The sequence below is a fragment of the Diorhabda sublineata genome, unplaced genomic scaffold, assembly GCF_026230105.1.
Source record: "Diorhabda sublineata isolate icDioSubl1.1 unplaced genomic scaffold, icDioSubl1.1 Dsub_21, whole genome shotgun sequence".
In the NCBI taxonomy this organism is placed as follows: domain Eukaryota; kingdom Metazoa; phylum Arthropoda; class Insecta; order Coleoptera; family Chrysomelidae; genus Diorhabda; species Diorhabda sublineata.
In genome coordinates, this window is record NW_026614144.1 from 245,426 (window position 1) to 264,529 (window position 19,104).

Genomic DNA, 19,104 nt, shown 5'->3' on the forward strand with positions numbered 1-19,104 from the left:
AATTTCGAAAAAAAAGTTTTCAAACTCACAGACTTTTTTTAAAGGAAGCTAAATTGTTGAAATTTTTTTATTTTTGTAGTTCTCTCTGAATAACTCCGAAACCGTGAATGATAAAAATTTTGTATGGTAACATATGAAAACTAAACAGTTGGGACTAAAATAATTTTTTTTTTGTTTATTGAACGACGATCTCCTTCCGAGTTACAATCTGTTGAAAATTATCCAAACATTTATGACCTTTTTTTCAATCCCGTAATTTTTGTGTCTAATGTATATACTTAATTTGAATTATTCTTTTATTTATTTGTTTTATACAGAACTGAGCCAGCTGTAACATCGTCTGCAGCTGAATGTACTGAAGTTACAGACGCTTCGACTTTAACGTCTGCTCCAATCGTAGAACCACACTTAATGCCATGCTCCTCTCGGTTAGTTCGTTGAATATTCTTTTTTTACGTTATTGTTCATTCTTATAATATATATATAATATAATTTCAAGTCGCCACCCTGACAAAGCTCCAAAAAAAATGTTTTCGGTTATTGATTTTTTCGTTACTAATATAATAGCTTCACATGTTATTATTTACAGAGATATCGAACAGAATGAAGAAACAGAAAACATTGCACATTCGCTGGATACTGTTGAAGAGAGCTATGCACATGATGAGATAGATGTTGAGAGTTTTGAAAATGATGGATCAGCCAAATCATGCTTTTTTTGCATGAAAATTAACATCAAACGTAAAGGGCGGCAAATATACTGCCGTAATATTAAAAATAAAATACCTTTTCTACAAAAAATTAAAAGCTATGCTACAGAATTGAATGACATTGAGATGTTGCAAAAAATTGAAGAAGAGAGTAATTCTGTCAACCAGTCTTCTTTAGCATATCATAACAATTGTAATGTCAATTATTTTGCAAAACATCAAAGAAAAGTTAATCCACCCTCTACCGATGATTGGTCTAAAAAGCGAGACAGCCATAAAATTGCTAAACAACGATTAATTCTATATATTGAAAAAGAAATTATTGCAAATCGTCGAGTGTTGTCACTAATTCACCTCCAAGATTGCTACACGGAATTTCTAAAAGAGACATATGAAAATACAGATTTAGAGGCTTCCATTTTCAGCACTCATGTTCTCAAGGACTTCATTCTGAAAACATTACAGAATAAAATTACAGTAATTAAAATTTCAAATAAGCAATTTTGTATATCCTCTGAAGTTGATATAGAAGCTATTGATGACGAAGAAATCCAAGACATCATATTTGAACAAGAAGCTCAAGATTTCGCTTTAAAATATCGCAAAAATATAATGAAAATAAAAAAAAAAACCTTTAACAGATTTCATAGATAGTGAAGTCTTGAATAAAGGAGAGTGCGATATTCCCAAGTGGTTAAATATTTTTTGGACTACTGCCTTGAGCGGCGTTGGCAAAGAAAGCTGCGATCGAGTTAGAAGATTATCTTCATGTTATTCACAGGATTCTATCTACAGCATTACAAGAGGATACATCAAACCGAAAAAACATATTTTATTGGGTATGACTGTAAAGAGCCTTACTGGAAGCAAAAAAGTAGTAGAGATATTAAATAGGCAAGGCTACTGCATCACCTATCCCAGTATACTGGAATTAGAAACGTCTGCTGCATACTCTTGTACTTCTAATAATCAGTTATGTCCTACCAGCATTTTACGCACTTCTATATTGTCATGTGGAGTAGCGTGGGATAATTACGATAGATTTGTGGAAACAAGCTCTGGTAAAAATACCCTGCATGATACAGTGGGTATTCTTTATCAAAATATCCCAACAGAAGAAGAGTTGAACATCATCGAAAGGAACAATGCATCTACAGTGTTCGAACAGAATTTATCAATTAATGTTCGTGATTTCTCTGGTCGTAGAAAACGTTCATTTGAGGACGACTCATTTGAACATTTACAGCCTACGAAGCAACGTCGTCCAGAATTTTGGCATAGTAGTTCATCGTTACCCGAAGATATACAAAATTCAGATAAATTTCAACATAAATACTTTGCGTGGGTACTTTCCCATAAGTTACAAATTTCAGACACGCCAATGTGGATAGGATATAATGCCAAAATTTTTGAAGATACTAGTAAAATTCAAAAGGTGGAGTATCTCACGCAAATTAATGATTCACCCACGGATCCATCAGTTGTGAAAGAGACGATGCGAAGAAGTTTGCAAATCGCTTCGGAATGCCAGAAAAATTTCTTCAGTGTTACTTACGATTTAGCCATGGCTAAGATTGCTTTACGGATACAGAGTGCCGAGGACGAATTTCAAAAACTTTTCATTAATTTTGGATCTTTCCATATAATGTTATCATTCATGAAAGCAATCGGGAAATTTATAAGTGGATCTGGTTTAACAAATATTCTTATAGATAGCGAAATTTTAGCCAGTGGTTCTATCAATTCGTTTTTAAGTGGAAAACATTTTAATCGGTGTAGAAAGATTCATCCTCTACTCTCCCTTGCTTTGCAGATTTTGCATTTGGAGGGGTTTTTACAGCAACATGATGAGAACCTGGAAAATATCCAAGAGTATTTACAAATATTTAATAAAGAAAAAAATGAGGACCCACAAATAACCAATGAGAATTTGAAAAAGTTATTTGTAAAATATGAACAATATAAAAGTGAAACTTTACTCGGAAGACATGGTAAAACACCTCAAATTTATTTAATGTACACCAGATTAGTTGAATATTATCTTCAATTAGAATACAGTATTCGTACGGGTGATTTTAATTTCTTTATATACATTTTACCGAAAATAACCAATATTTTCTTTTCAATGAACCACCATAATTATGCAAGGTATATGTCTGTTTATTGGGATAAATTAATAAATATTGAAACAACACATCCTGGATTGCTTAATGATTGTCAAAAAAGTTTTTTGGGCATTCGCAGAACAAGCAACAAGAAACCGTTTTCAAGAATACCGATTGATTTAACACTTGAACAAACAATCAATGCTGATGCTGCTTCTAAAGCTTCTGAAATTATTAACGTTACAAACTCGTTTTCCGCACGACAAAAATGGTCAATTACTCATTCACTACGTACGAGTGTTATATCAAAAATGATGGAGTTTTGTAATATGAAATCCACCGATGACATAACGAAAGACTTAAAGGAGTCATCCATTAAGAAAGCTACGAAAAACTTAGAAGTATTAATGCAACTAATAAAGCAGTACACCAACCCTTTCTCGTTCGATCTGCCAAAAAATTATCTTTACAATATATCGAAAGGTCAGTCCGTTAGCGATGAAATATATCAATTTTTATCATCAGTTGAAATAGAGGGTGAAAAACAGCATCAGAATTTCATTACTGAGACTCGGATAACACCAGATAGGTTTGATGGAGCCATTAGTAAAAATAAAATTATTAATTTTGATTACAAGAATACGAAAAAAGTCAAAATTAATGGAAAAGTCAAAGAAATTAAAATGCAAAGAGATGTTTTTGGCCGTTTACTTTATGCATCAGTAGAAAATAAAATTGATATAGAAAAAGCATTAAGTTATCCTCTAGCTCCTGTTCCTTTTTCACTCTGTCATACTAATGGATCGATATGCAAGACCCCTAAATCTGTGATTATTAATGAATTACTAGAATATCAAACCGAAATTGAAAATCCTCCAGAAGCAGACATTCACTTAATTGATGGATTTTATTTATTACATACGCTGAAAAACGTTCCAAACAGATATGGTAAAATCTCGAAACATATATTACAAATACTTACATATAATAAAAAAGAAGTACATATTATATTTGACAAGTACAAAAAACCCAGTATCAAAGATTTTGAACATGATCTGAGAGGTGAAGAGGATACACAGTATGACGTCATACGTAGAGACAATAATCGTCCTGCGGATTTCTGCAAATTATTGAGGAGTAGCAACTTTAAAGAAAAATTTGTCGAATTTTTAATTGAAGATTGGACAAGAGATGAATTTTTTACCTTGATTGAAGGGAAGACTGTTAAACTTAATTATGATCAATGTTACACTTATGAGGTGTCTAGTGATAATAAAATAAAAAGAATTATTGATTATAATCTTTCTTGTTATCATGAAGAAGCTGACACCAAAATTGTGTACCATGTTTGTCAATTTAATCGTAACTATCGTGTGCAGATACATTGTACAGATTCTGATATACCAATAATAATGTTGGCTAATTTCAAGTATTTAAAAGATGAAATACAAGTAATAATTAATTTAAGCACAAATAAAAAAAAAATGTACCTGAACATAAATGAAATTTATGCCAAGCTTGGAGATCAATTATCGTGTTCATTTGCTATATGCCATATTTTTACAGGAAATGATTACAATCCCGCTTTTTTCCGTAAAGGAAAAAAAAGACCTTTCAGTATTTTTAAGAAAAATAAAAATTTTCAAGAGGCTTTTATTCAACTCCTACGAAGTGATCATACAGTATTAACAACGTCAAATGAAATAGTTCGAATTATTGAAGAGTATGTATGTAGAGTGTACTCATTAAAAACCAAAAATGATATCAACAGAGGACGGTATGAACTATTTGAAAAAGGCTATAGATCAAAAGGTGGAAGTGAAAAAGTATTAAAAAAAAATATTATAGGATATGATCCTTCCAGTTTGCCACCAACAAAACAAGAATTGTTGCAACAAATTAAAAGAACTGTATTCATCAGCAATGTATGGTGTAATGCACACATGCGGTGCCCCACAGATAAAGTACCTGAAAATTATGGATGGACAATAATTGATGGTAAATACGAGTATTATTGGTTTGATGGTCCTCAAAGCCCATCCTTTGAAGAATTATTTTCTCAATTGCAAGGTACCCTATTAATATTATTGAAATTTGGTTTTTAATTTTTCGGCGACATTAATTAATTTTTTCATATTATTACAGATTTAGATACCACGGAAGATCAGAATGAAGAAGATACTGATGAAGATGAGGAGAGTGATGCCAGTAGTGAGGATGAATGTTTTTCTGATGAGTCAGATGAAAATTAATTACTTTTTTAATATAAAAATATCTACTTTTTCATGTATGTTACATAATAAAGTTGATTTATTTCAATAAATATATTTTCACTTTACCTCATGTTGCACATAGGAAAAAGGAAAATTACGATTATTGTAGGACTACGGATGCATACCAGTTTTTTTGTAGGACATTGTTTTATTCGGATAAAAAACACACTAATGTATCACGTGATACTTTTGTCCTACAGTTACTAATAAAAAAAATGGTCCTGTGGTATGGACAACTTAGGAGTCTAGGACTAGAAAAACGTTCCACGTAATGTGTAGGACAATGTGGGCGTTAAATTATATAATTATTAACTAACCAACAAAAAAAAAATCAGCTGGTTAGTAATAATTTTTCATGACCTCGTAAATAGTACATGTTGCAAAAATGGGACCTCGTTGATCAAACCTAGCATTTTGTAGGACAAATATTTTTTCGGCTAATTTAGATTATTATTATAAGAATTATAAATAAAAAAACCAGTTAGTAATGAATTTTTGATAACCACTAAATCAACAAATTATGTTCTCATTACCCCTGTTAGCTACCACTTACGAAATTTTTGTACTAGCTAATGTTGGGCGTCTCGTCAAAATGAAGCTACTGACGAAAAATTAGCTTGTTAGTAATCACTTACGAAAAAGGGCGAGGGATCCCGGTCTATATTTGATTACCAATAGTTATGATACGCTGCCGTGGGGTCATTATAGTATTCCAAACTTACTCTCTTGTAGATAATGAACTCCTCAACATTAATGGAATTATGCATCATAAAAATTTGTGAAACGATAAAGTCAGCAGCCGATTTCGCAGAGCAATCCCCTCTTCCTCGGAAATTTACCGAAAAAATTGTGAAAAAATTTCCTGTTTACAAATAGAATGCGATGATAAAAGAGGCTGAGAGTAATCCAAATTCTTCATCCATTGGAATAGAATATATTGACTATAATAAAGAAATACCGTTATATTTAAGAAACACTATATTAAGTAAAACAAATTGGGGAGATATTTTTGAAGAATCTACTTATTGCGTATGGTCTAGTGGATATTGGCTTCCACAATATCGTATAAATGTTTGTAAATCATGTTATTTTGTATTTAGAACGGTCCATAAATATTTAAAAAAGAACATTTTTGTTAATTATGATCACTGTCATGAAGTATTTGATGGTGACGAAATTGTTGAATGTGTATATCAAGAAATGTCCTATTGGTGTCAGAGTTGTTTTAACAAAGTCTTATTCATGATAAAATCACATGAGTCCTGTATTAATAATTTACATGAGATGCCTAGAAATAATCGTTTTGATGATTCTGATATAGACAGTGACATTGATACTTTTGAGGCCGCTATGCAGTAAAAACAATATTCATGGAATGTACCTCTCTCTCTCTCTCTCTCTCCACATCAAAATATCTGTTTTATCATAGTTTTTTAGTATGCGTTTTAGGTGATTTATATGAGCGTTGTTAGTGTTAGACATAAGTCTGTCCAAGTTTATCTCGTATAAACGCTTCAAGATCGGCAATTTCGTAACATCCTGTGGGAAAATCAAAACTTTGAAGCTTGCCCTTGGTATCGTAGTAGTAAAACTTACAATTTTCAATGTTTGGTATACTGTGATAAGAATAAAAAGATCGCAAAGCTATTTCGTAATCATTATTCGGATCGAGCACAATAGGCGTAGTAGGTTTACTCTCAGCAACTGTGACATGGTGACTAATGGAATTCGGGTGATGTTTGAATTTAAATAATACTACTTGTTTATTCTATTTATTGTTACAAAGAAAACAAGTGGCTTGAGAACTCGGAGGACCATCACAATGTGTTGTCCAATCAGGTCGGTTGTAATGGATGAAACAAGGTAGTCGTATTTGTAGTTCAAAATTTCCTCGATATTCATTGGGAAGTTTATGCCACATATCCAACAATTCCCAAGGTCTTACACACTCTATTAGATGTTCAATGGGAAAGTGCTTTAGTTCTTCGGCAGTAAAACTATTCAATGTTTTTCCATGGTAGATATGTTATAGTAATAGTTCTACGCTCGTCATTGTTGCTGTAGAAATTTCAAACACAAATGTCCGCAATTTATTTGATTGTAGTTTTGATATTGGGTATTGTTGTAGAAAATTCTCGCACTGTTTCCCAGATATTCAACAACTTCTTTCGGCGGCTTCAAATTACCAAATGAATCAAAATACTCTACATCGTTGTTTATCTTTCTGTAATCCACCTAATGACTCCCACTATTCTTAGAGACATCTAAATTAACCAATGCGCATTCTTCTCTTCGAGGACCGTCTTTGGAGAGTGTGTCTCGCATGAAAACTCCTCGAAAATGTGGTGTTTTAAGTAATTTTGCATAATGCGCAATGTCAAAGTCAGATAGTGCGTGATTGGGTAGCTTTATTAGTTTTTTTTTTGTTTTTTTTTTTAAATACAATCCAAATCCACCTTTTGAATACTTTTTCAAGTATAGGACAGATCCTACACGTTCCATAGCCTTATTATGACGTACATCTTCCTCCAATTTCTTTTGCGCATGCTTAGCATCAATGACGGTTTTTGCAATCCCAGCAGCACCACCTGACAAAGCTCCAAGTGCCGAAAAACCGGCAAACAAAGGAATAAGTGGTAGGAAACCTCCGGATTTCGCTACAGGTATTACTCGAGGAACCTCGACTTCTTTTTTGCTACCAAATTCTTTAATAAGTGCTTTGGCTGCTCGTAAGGCAAACGTTGCGGTGTCTTTCAAAGATGTTCCTCTCTTCAATGACTTTCCCACTTTCAGAATAACATCTCGATGCAAGGAACGACGTTTGCGACGACAACCCATTCCCAGCTTTCTTTTCACCTTCATTCCGCCTGTTGCAAGTAATGCAGCAGCTTTCTCTCCCAGTGAAGCGTCTTTTGATTTGACGCGTGCCCAAGCTTTACTTTGGGTGGTTTACTTACGTCCACAGTACTGATAGCTAGGTAAGTGAAGTTCAATAGGTAGTTTATTGATGAGAGAATTCAAAATACCCTCTCCTTCAAACACCAACATTAAGACTGACACGCTTAATTGGTGACACCTATATTTAAAGAGTAGTACTACGAAAAACGACACACACAATGAAAATAATTCAACCAGAGCAGACTATACCCATTGAAAATCTGGATTTCACCTCAACACCAACTGTTGGCAAACATGGTAAATTGTTGCCAAATTCTTTCCGTGCCATTATATGTGGCCCCAGTGGGTGTGGTAAGACGAACGTCGTGCTGGCGCTCCTATTCAATCCAAATGGCGCGAAATTCAAAAATGTTTATGTCTATTCAAAATCGTTATTTCAACCAAAGTATCAATTGCTACAAGAAGTTATAGCGCAAGTCAAGGGTGTTGGGTATTTCCCATTTAAAGACAATGAGGAAATAATTAGTCCAGAGAAAGCTCGACCAAATTCCATCTTTTTATTCGATGACGTAGCCTGTGACGGTCAGCAGAAAATTCGTGAATACTACTCCATGTGTAGACATAAAGATATTGATGCTGCATATCTTTGTCAAACATACTCAAAAATACCGAAACAGCTTATTCGCCACAATTGTAATGTTATTGTGTTATTCAAGCAGGATGAGGTGAACTTGAAACATATATTCGACGAACACGTATCTCCAGACATGACGTTTGACACATTCAAAAATGTGTGTTCAAAGTGTTGGAGTGATCGCTATAGTACTTTGGTAATTATGAAGGATTTTACCCTTAATGGTGGTAGGTATCGCAAAGGATTCGATAAATATATAAAATTGTAAGCTGCATCTTTAGTCCATACCAAAATGTCTGACGATAAGGTTGCTAATGCATTGCGCAAGAAAAAAGTGTCCGAACTTGCCAGATCGATTCACAAAAAATACTTGTCGTTGAAATTAGGTAAATCAGAGCAAGATAAGTCTATTAATAAACTATTCAAGCCGATATCTAAACCACTTGAAGAAATTGTGCAATCCTCAAAGACATTACAAAAAACGATTACAAATTTAAATCCAAAAGAGGAAATAAAGAAGGAAGAACCTGATGATGATGTGTTTACACCTTTTCTCGAAACGGAACCGGTAGCCGAAACCGATGAATTCGGAAATATTACACGTTCTGAATCTCCAGAAGAGATGCGCCCCGAAATTTCCCAGGAAGCTTTCGCAGATTATTTGGACCAATATCCAGCCATCAGTTATCAGTTCATTGAAGATTACTTCCAAAAATATGATAAAATTGATAAAAATTATGGTCCGATATACAACGATGAAATCGGTTGGTCATTAGGCAAACGTCGAATTGCATTTGATGGAAAAACCGGTAATATAAACATACTACCTGAGAAAAACAAAGGAGGAAGATATGTAATTGGAACACCAGGCTTGTATGAGCTTCTATTTTACCGAGATCCCAGTTACAATGATCAAGATTTACAGAACTATAAAAATCTTTTGACAACAACTGAAGTTCATTTAGACACGTTAGATCGTCTTAAGGGGTCAAGTACTGAAAAATATCACTACATCATAAAACCTTTATTCAAAACAAAATCTCTAACGACGACGAATAGATCGTCGCAGGTATTGACTCGTCTAAAATCGATTCCTTCAGCAAAAGGAAAAGGCATCGATCGTTTAAGATATAATGATAAACCTATGGAGTATATTTATTGGGATGATGCGAATGAATTGGTGGAACGTTTGAAGTTGTTGATTGCTTCAAAAGAGGCAGGTAATACGTCACACGACAACGAAATAGTAGCAATTATCAATGAACTCAAGGAGGCTGATATAATAGAATAATAAAAGTTGAAACTTGTTCATTTTAATTATGCCAGTCGATAAATTCGGACATAGACATCAAACGCCCTATGCGCGTTTACCAGTGAAAATTACGTTTCCTCATACACAGGACGGTAATATTGATATTGAAAATATGAAAATTTGTAATGTTAAGGAACCGACAACAAATAGTGATGCTGCAACAAAAAAATATGTTGATGTGCAGTTGAATGACCTACGTGCTATCAACTCGCCATTAATTCAAGCACATGGTGTGGTGCTGCACCAACAAGACCGTGATATAAAGGATTTAGCTGTAGGATTGAACGAAATGAGCTTCATAAAACGAAAATCCCCATATTACAGGCGCACATTACTAACTTACAAAATAAAACTAACGAAATTGATACATTTATTTCGCGAAATCCCCCTGTAGCAGCTAGGGATATGGCTACGAAGAAATACGTTGACGATTCAATTGTTGCAGCCAAAATATTTATTCGAAAAGAATTCACTGCTTCTATTAACATGTGTGTTGAGAGAGAGCATACGTGAGTTACAAATAGAAATTACAGAAAATATCAGATCCGTCTCTGATATGAAAACTAACGTTTCGGGCATTGTAAACAATATTAAGGTTATGAATACGAATACCGTTAACCGCATTAACAGTCTGGAGCTGAAGCTAGCTGGTGGTACGGCATAATATGTATTCTAAAGAAAAAATTTATATTGTAAACGAACTCCACAAACCGATACGGAAAACATTTCCTCGGAGACGCACTATTATTAAGGGTCTTGACGATCTTTGGCAAATGGATCTTGCGGAGATGAGGAATTTTGCATCACAAAATAGGAATCATAAAATGATACTGGTCGTCATTGATTGTTTTTCAAAGTTTGTGTGGACACGCCCACTAAAAACGAAGACCGGAGAGGAGATTACTCGGGCATTCTCGGACATTCTCGCTCACACTAGACGAATACCAAAAAATCTGCAATCTGATCAGGGAAAGGAATTTTACAACAGCAAATTTCAAAATTTAATGAGAAAACACAACATAAATCATTATAGCGTATTTAGTACAATGAAAGCCTCTATGGCAGAGCGAGTTATAAGAACGCTAAAATCGAAACTCTACTTTCAGTTTAAATGGCACCTACAAATGGATTGATATTCTGCCTGAAATAACTCAAAACTATAACAAAACATTCCACATCAAAATATAAACCTTCTCAAGTCAACAAATCCAACGAGAAATCTATTTTGAATAACACCTATAGTCATTTAAAGTTAGCCGGTCCACGAAAATTTAAAGTTGGCGACATTGTGCGCATATCCAAGGCAAAGCATGTCTTTGAAAAAGGATATAAACCCAATTGGACTACAGAACTATTCAAAATCACCAAAGTTAAAATTACCAATCCTGCTACGTATTTACTTGAAGACATGCAAGGTACACCAATCAGCGGCTGCTTCTATCATGAAGAACTACAGAAAACATCGAATCCAGACATTTACTTAGTTGAAAAGGTGCTCAGAAAAAAGGGTAACAAAATGTACGTCAAGTGGCTTGGTTTGGATAACAAACACAACAGTTGGATAGAAAATATTGATATTGTATAGATTTTTTTTTTTCGGTTCGCCGCGCTAAAAACCTTGAAAGAGCTCTATAAATTGGAGTGAGCTTTGGATATCAAACCCAGTTAGCAACATGAGTTCCCAAGATAGTGGTATTGTCGACATCGAATCTGATTCGAGTAACTACAGTTCAGAGTTAGATAGAATATTGGAAAACTATGAGACTGCTGTCAAGTCTGAAAACATTTACCTGCTTTCAACACAGTATCCAATTTCGGGGTATGAAGTAAAATGTGGAATAAGTCCTGCAAGATCATTCACACCTGCTGTTATCTTATCTCAACATCTTAAGTTCAGCAAAATATCTTTCAGTACTTATGAATGGAATACCTTTATCTCAATTATGTCACAACAGATCTTTCATACCGGAGACGAGTTCAAACCTGATTCATTACCATGTGGAGATTACTGTACCATCACCCCATTGAATTACGATGACAGTAAGGTAATTTTAGTCAAGAAACATGGTGTTGAGTATTACATGGATGAAGAAGAAGTATCGCAAATTTTAGAATTAAATAATTTAATTATACAACGTATATCTGTGTTAGAAAATTTGAATTTTTGTGAATATTATTATAATGTTTTGGATTTCTGTAAAAATACCTTCCCCGAAAGTCCTTTACAAATTTTATACGCATTTTGTTCTATTACACCAAACGATATGTTACACAATGCTCTTAGAGAATTTGTATACTTTTATAAAGTTAAAGTTATCAATGATTTAAATAAATAATTATTATTGTTATTGTTGTTTTTTTATGTTACTTTTAAGTCACCCGGTATACGTTACTTTTAACTGTATTTCAGTAATAGGACGCTATCAGTTAACCGCAGATTTTTATATTACAAGATTAGCGCTCCCGCTGTTATCATCGCAACGAATCTGTCTCGATTACGTGCGTGATACCTTACATTGACAAAAAATCTCTTTTTATTTATACGTTATACTTTTATGTTACAAGATTAGCGAATAATAACGGTATATATAATTTTTTAAAACCCAAAGACTTTTAACCGACTTGGTATATCAGCGCTCCCGCTGTTATCATCGCAACGAATATATAACTTTACGCATGCGCAAAAACGAAGTTTCTCTCTCTCTCTCTCTTACACATTGTCTCGCTGCTCTCTCTCTAACACACGGTTTTCCCTATTTCTGTAGTCAGACATACGTTGCTCATCTACTAAAAACTGTTCGAGGGAAATTTCTTGCTGACAATGGGAAGCAAATATCATGGTTTGACAGGACACGGATGATTACACGGTCTCAATCGCTGATAACCTCAAAAAACGGATCAACCGCTTCTTCAGGTGTACAAAAACGTTGACCTCCCAATTTATTTTTGATCTGCGAAAATAATAAGAAATCATTGGGTTCCAACTTTTGTTGGATTTGGTTCGTCTTGAAAGACTCATACAATCAATTATTGTTTAGTTTCTGAATCATATGCATAGATCCTTGATTCGACGCTTTTCACGATCCTAATTTCACGATTTTACAGCTAATTTTCACTAGTTCTTTTTTGAGCGATTGCCAAATTATGCGGTATTAAACTCGAACGAAATCTTTTTCGACAACCAAATATTCATGCAATATGGAATGTATACAAATGGAGTGATGCCATATCTCAAAACTCAAGTAGCAACCCTGTTGAACTAATTTAAAAGAAGAAATAAGTGAAATTGCTGTAAAAAGATTGAATAAAAAAATGCAAATCTCCAACTTGTAGGATGCTTTATAGTCGATTTAAAAACAACTTATAATTGTATGTCTTCAACTGAAGTTTCCATGCTCAGATTTAGATTATTGGGAAGCAGGACCTTCGCAAAATATTCTACCGTCTATATAGGTTGCTCTTAGAATCTGCAGCTGTCGTCCTCTGCCATGTTTATCGTCTTAAACGTGCACTAAATAGCCTTCATAGTCTTCAATACCCAGACAAGATACAAATATTCAAACTGTACAATCAAGTTCCAAACTTTCTCGCAGTAAGGAGATCTAATAGAGGAAGAAAAGCACCTAACCTAACCTCAACTCTTTATAAAATATCTAGAAAATTTGAAGAAGCCAGGGAAAACATCCAATTCTAATGTTCCTGGTCTCAAAAAGAATGCTGAAAATAATCAAAACCAAAAAACAAAATAATAATGACGAAGATGCCATTTTCTTATATTTTAATAACATAAGCAATTTTTTAGCATCGACAGAACCTTGGGCACACTGCCAGCTCTGTGACGCCAACACAAGCGTTGGGCTCACAATCATTTGATTTTTCATTTCATGGAAATCAAATCATATTAAGAAGTTTTGAATAAAAAACAGTAATTTCTTTAACGCATTTCTCAGGAACAAGTTAAGAATAAAACGATAAAAGTATGACACGTAAGAAAATTGTGAGAATTTGAAGGACACGCGAGCTGCATATCAAATATCATTAAGAGTTTTTAACTAAACGAAACGGAAATATCAGAAATAAAATGAGAGAACATCTGATTTTGAAATTGAGACCTCTGAGAAAGTTTCAATCAGAAATATGGTCTCGAAACGTTTCCATATTTAGAACACACTCCTGGAAGACTTTCTGATCATTTAGAAATTGATTAATCTTTGCTTGTTGAATTAGCTTATGTAATTCCAGGTAAGTCAAATCATTAAAAGAGCTTCTAGGACACTATTATTATTTGAGAGGAGATAGATCATTTATCGGCTGATTGTGGATCCTAACCTAGAACCAGATTTTGATGACAGTATTTGAAAGGCGGGCGCGTCCAATATTTGGTGGAAATTTCAAATTTAAAACATTTTTTACAAGAACTTTAAATTTTCATTTAGTAGGATCCTATCATATGATTACGACAGACATCATGATCGTATTAAACCGAATAGTTTCCAAAAAATCCTAAAGGGATACATCTAACAAATTATGGAATTAGAGTTCGACAGTTTCAAAATAAAAACATTTCGATACTTTTTCTGGCATAGAAAATTGTGCTATTACCCAAAAAGACAAAACCATTTTGTTGAAACCTTCGTTTGAAAGAATAAGATATTCGTTTTCTGGTCAAATATGAGAAAAACTAAGACCACACAAATAGATTTATTTCAAAAATTATTAGCATTCGAATATGAAAAAAGTCCTTACGATTCGACACTACACTGATTTCTAGAAGCTTGAAATATTAGAAGGATTTATTATACAAGGCAAGATACTTTAACTACATGTTTTATTGAAGTTAACGCAAAATCATCTATTAATCTTTAAATTTCAAATTAATGCAGCGATGATTTTTCCATGGTAGATCATGTTAAAATTGAATCAGAAATATAGATATTGTTCAGTAGATTTACAGACAAATATTTTGATTTCCTTCTGACTTTCGTTTTGTATTTCGTTACTATTCTAATACAATTTCTCACTGATGATTGTGATACTTGAATTCCGTAAACTCTTTTGCAACTTCTATTTTTTGTGATTTACTGACGAGCTAGAATTGTGAGAAAAATAATAGGTGTAATCATATGTGGCGAATCATCTATTAACTTATAAATTTCAAGTTAATGCATAGAGCAACGATAATTCTATTAAAAAGATTACTTTGAAGTGAAACAAATAGTGTAACGTTCTCTCTCCGGGCGCTTCAGTTAGTTCTGCGCATCTTTTGCGTGCATGAAGCATGCGCAGTATAGATAAAGTGTGTCGAACGAGAGGGAAAATGAATATTGTCGGCACCGTAACGTAGGGACGTTTTTTCCCATACCAACGGTCCATACAGGAGTATTACATATATAACTGATTCATCAATAACACATTTCAATTGTGGTTAGGTTCAATCGTTTCTCGTCTTTTCAGCTGCCATTTTGTAGTCTATCAACAAAATGGAAATACTAGATCTATGACAAAGGCATTATGTAATGTTTACACAATGCTATAATTCAAAATTTTTTGTTTTGGCACATTTAGATACAATTTATCACAAATGTGCTTGCTACTGCTGCTGCTTCTGTTATAGTCTATTATTTATACTTCTGTTCCTTCATGTAGTTTTAACCTTAATAATTGACGAAAGACACGCGAACGATTGGAGCAAATAACAAAATCAACAATAGTTTTTCTATATTATGGAAGCTGACAACGTTTAGAAAACAAGAAATTTAGGTCAGCTGATTTTATATGTGTCGTTCTTCTTGCTCTTTCAGTTGGTGTTTGGGCTACCTGGCTGGCGATAGCGTTTATTAATACTCATCCTACCTGTTTAGATAATAATACTGAATTTTTAAATAATTATTGAACGCGTAATTTTAAAATTTTAGTCTTTAGATAGGTCTCACAGACACACATTTTTGCGTCATTAACGTTTCAAAAATTATATTTTTGTCCGCACGTTTTATTATCGAGTATTCCAGTAGATATTAGTAGAACTATTGCGAAAGACGTGACTCAAACAATGAGATCGCATATAAGGTTGTTTCTTCGGGATTAAATAGTCAAACATCAGGAGATTCTGAACTGAGTTTAAATAGTGAAATAATACTAGAACATATTGCTTAAAATTCAAATAGCCAGTGCATGTTCACAATACCGAAAAAGGAAGTTAGAAAAAGAGACAAAAAACGATTAGCTGGATCATTAAAAAAGTTTTTTGTGTCCAGGAGCAATAAAGAACCACAACTTCCATGTAGCCAAAACCCACATGTTCAATATTTTGAGTCAAACAAGGATAAAGAAGAACGACTGGAAAAATTGGAAGAAAATAAATCGTACGCCGAAGCGCCCGAAGTAGTGGAAAAGAACACGCTGGATCAAGCTACAACGAACACTCCCACGCCAGCAAATACACAAACTGAAGATAGTGAAGATATTCTTAGGTAAATAAGAAATTATTAAATGATCCAGCCTGTTGGCCGCAGGTATATGACTGGCAACATTTGTCTCGGAATTTAGAAAGGCATGAAACAAGTAAAGGCATTTTGAGAGTGTTAGAAAATGGGTTGCTTTGAAGCAGATTTACGAAGATATGCTTAATACTCTTGGTAATCAATGTCTTTCGTATGCGACCGTGAAAAATTGGACTGCAAGCTTCAAAACAGGTAAATTTTCTTTTGAAGATAATGACCGATCGGGAAGGCCAGTTTCTGTGTCAATCCCCGAAAATATCAATGTAGTTCATGATTTTATCAGATCGTTGAATTGGGCTAAAACGGATATCTGCAGCACTGAATATTTCATACGAACGCGTTCATTATATAGTTTACGTCAATTTGGACATGAGAAAAATTGCTGCAAAATGGATCCCCAAATGTTTGAATGTTGACAAGAAGCGTAGAAGGGTAGAGCATTTTCGTGTGATCTGTGCTCGATTTGAAAACGATGTAGACTTCTTAAACCGAATTGTTACTATGAATGAGACTTGGGTACATTTCTACGACCCAGAAACAAAGTGTACTGAATCCATATCTGATTATATATATTTTTAATTAATTACATAATTGATAAGTACTTTAACATTTTAATAAAATAATTTAGATATTATTATTAAACGAACTAACGTGACTCGAAAAAGATCATAACAAGATTTATATTTTAAATTATTAAAATAACTCGAAGGAATCTAAAAACAGTACGGTGTTTAGAAACAAATACAGATCGTGTTCACTTTCATTAGAGGTAAACAATACCAGCCTTGTCGAGTACACAATAACCATGAAAACACATATATATTGCTGACACTTCATACAAAAGAGAGAGTATTAATGGAAACATGATTTCTCGACATGGTAGTTCGTCGACTTAGTATATTAGGCCGGTTTTACGTATATTATAGAAAAGTGTATTTAGTGTCAAAAGGCTTAGCCGTAAGTATTATGTTAACGTAATAAACACCCAGTGATTTTTGTATGTTTTTATTATTACTGTTCCTGACCAAATACCCCAACAACACATGGCGATCCAGCGAAACACAAGGCTACTAATTGATCCTGATCAACATACATTGGTTAAGTAAACTAACTGATTCAGCAAAAACATCCTTAATTAAGAAACAAATCATCAAAACAAGAAGTCCAAGACAACGGAGCTGTAAATAACAATTTCATAGTCCAGGACGAACAATCAATGAATCAAATGACAGAGCTAATGTACGTAATAGTGATCATTCTAATCCTGAAACTGGTATGGTCCGTCTGGAAAACACACAGAAAATACCTGAGATCTAAAGGCACCAGTCGCAACCCTAAGTGTATAAAAACTGTAAGTACTTCTACGAAATTCGTGTATGATAAGTTGTACGTGTAATTTATGGTTATATATATTCTTATTCTTTATGTGTCTATATTCTTAAATTTTTAATATTTATGTCTCTATACTAAGGTTACATGATTATATCCTATATATAGATTTTATGTATTTATGTATTGTACGATTATACTAAAACGAGCCGAGACACACTAAACTTAATCAATGTTATTAACTTGGGAAGATTTTGAGTGAAGCTAAAAGAAATAGTGGAAGATGTAAATAGACAAAGTAAGAGTTTTAAAAAAAAAGAGGTTCTAAAGAAACTCGAAATACATAGGGACGTAATTAGTAATTCATTAAGCTCTTATAATAATTTTATTTTTAATAATTAATATTAACAATATAATTAATTAATATTTAAATTTTTCCTTATTAAATTATTTATTTAAGTCATCAAGAATTATGCAAACTATATTTTGATAAGATTCAAGATAAAATATCACGAATATTTGAAATATTAAATTATCAGATCTCATTACCACACTCAATTTTGCAAGAACTAAAGGGTGAAATATTACAAACAATAAACAAGGTGAAATGGCGTTGAGTATGAATGCATTTTTTTAATTTAGCTAGCAGAATTTTACCAAATTTACCAAAGTTTTTATTGGGGGTGAATATATTAGATGCAAAGACGGTGTAAATTACTATGGATTGAGTTCCTCCATTGCTGCTGATGCATTTTTTTTTTGGGTAACGTATTACTCTTGGTACGACGATGAAAAGTCCAACAACCAGTAAAAAAAATTATTATTTCAAATAGATTAGGAGATTGCTGTAACTACACTACTCTAGAAGAATTGGAAACAGAAGCAACAATTCCATCGTTATAAGGGTATCAAGTTTGTCCGCCAGACATCATTATAAATTCCTCACTGTGTCCTGGTGTTGCCAATGACAATTTTGATAAGATACATTGACACCTTGGACGGAAAAGAAACTTGACATGATACTGTGGAGTTTTACCAAAACATCGATAATAATTCCCATAGCGAATTAAACTAAGATGATGGGAATTGTTATTCAGAACATTTATCACCAACACGAATATTTATTATCCCAATCAATTGATTAATCAACCTAATTACGCTCGATATTGAGTAAAATATTCAGATAATTTGAATAATGTCAATAAAATCTATCCCGGACTAGAAGATGATTTTAATAAAGGATATTTTGGAGTCAAGAGAACTGATAAGTCATTCTCATGAGAACCAATAGATCTCACTTTAGAACCAACTATAAATGCCGATGTGGCAAAATGACTTAGTGG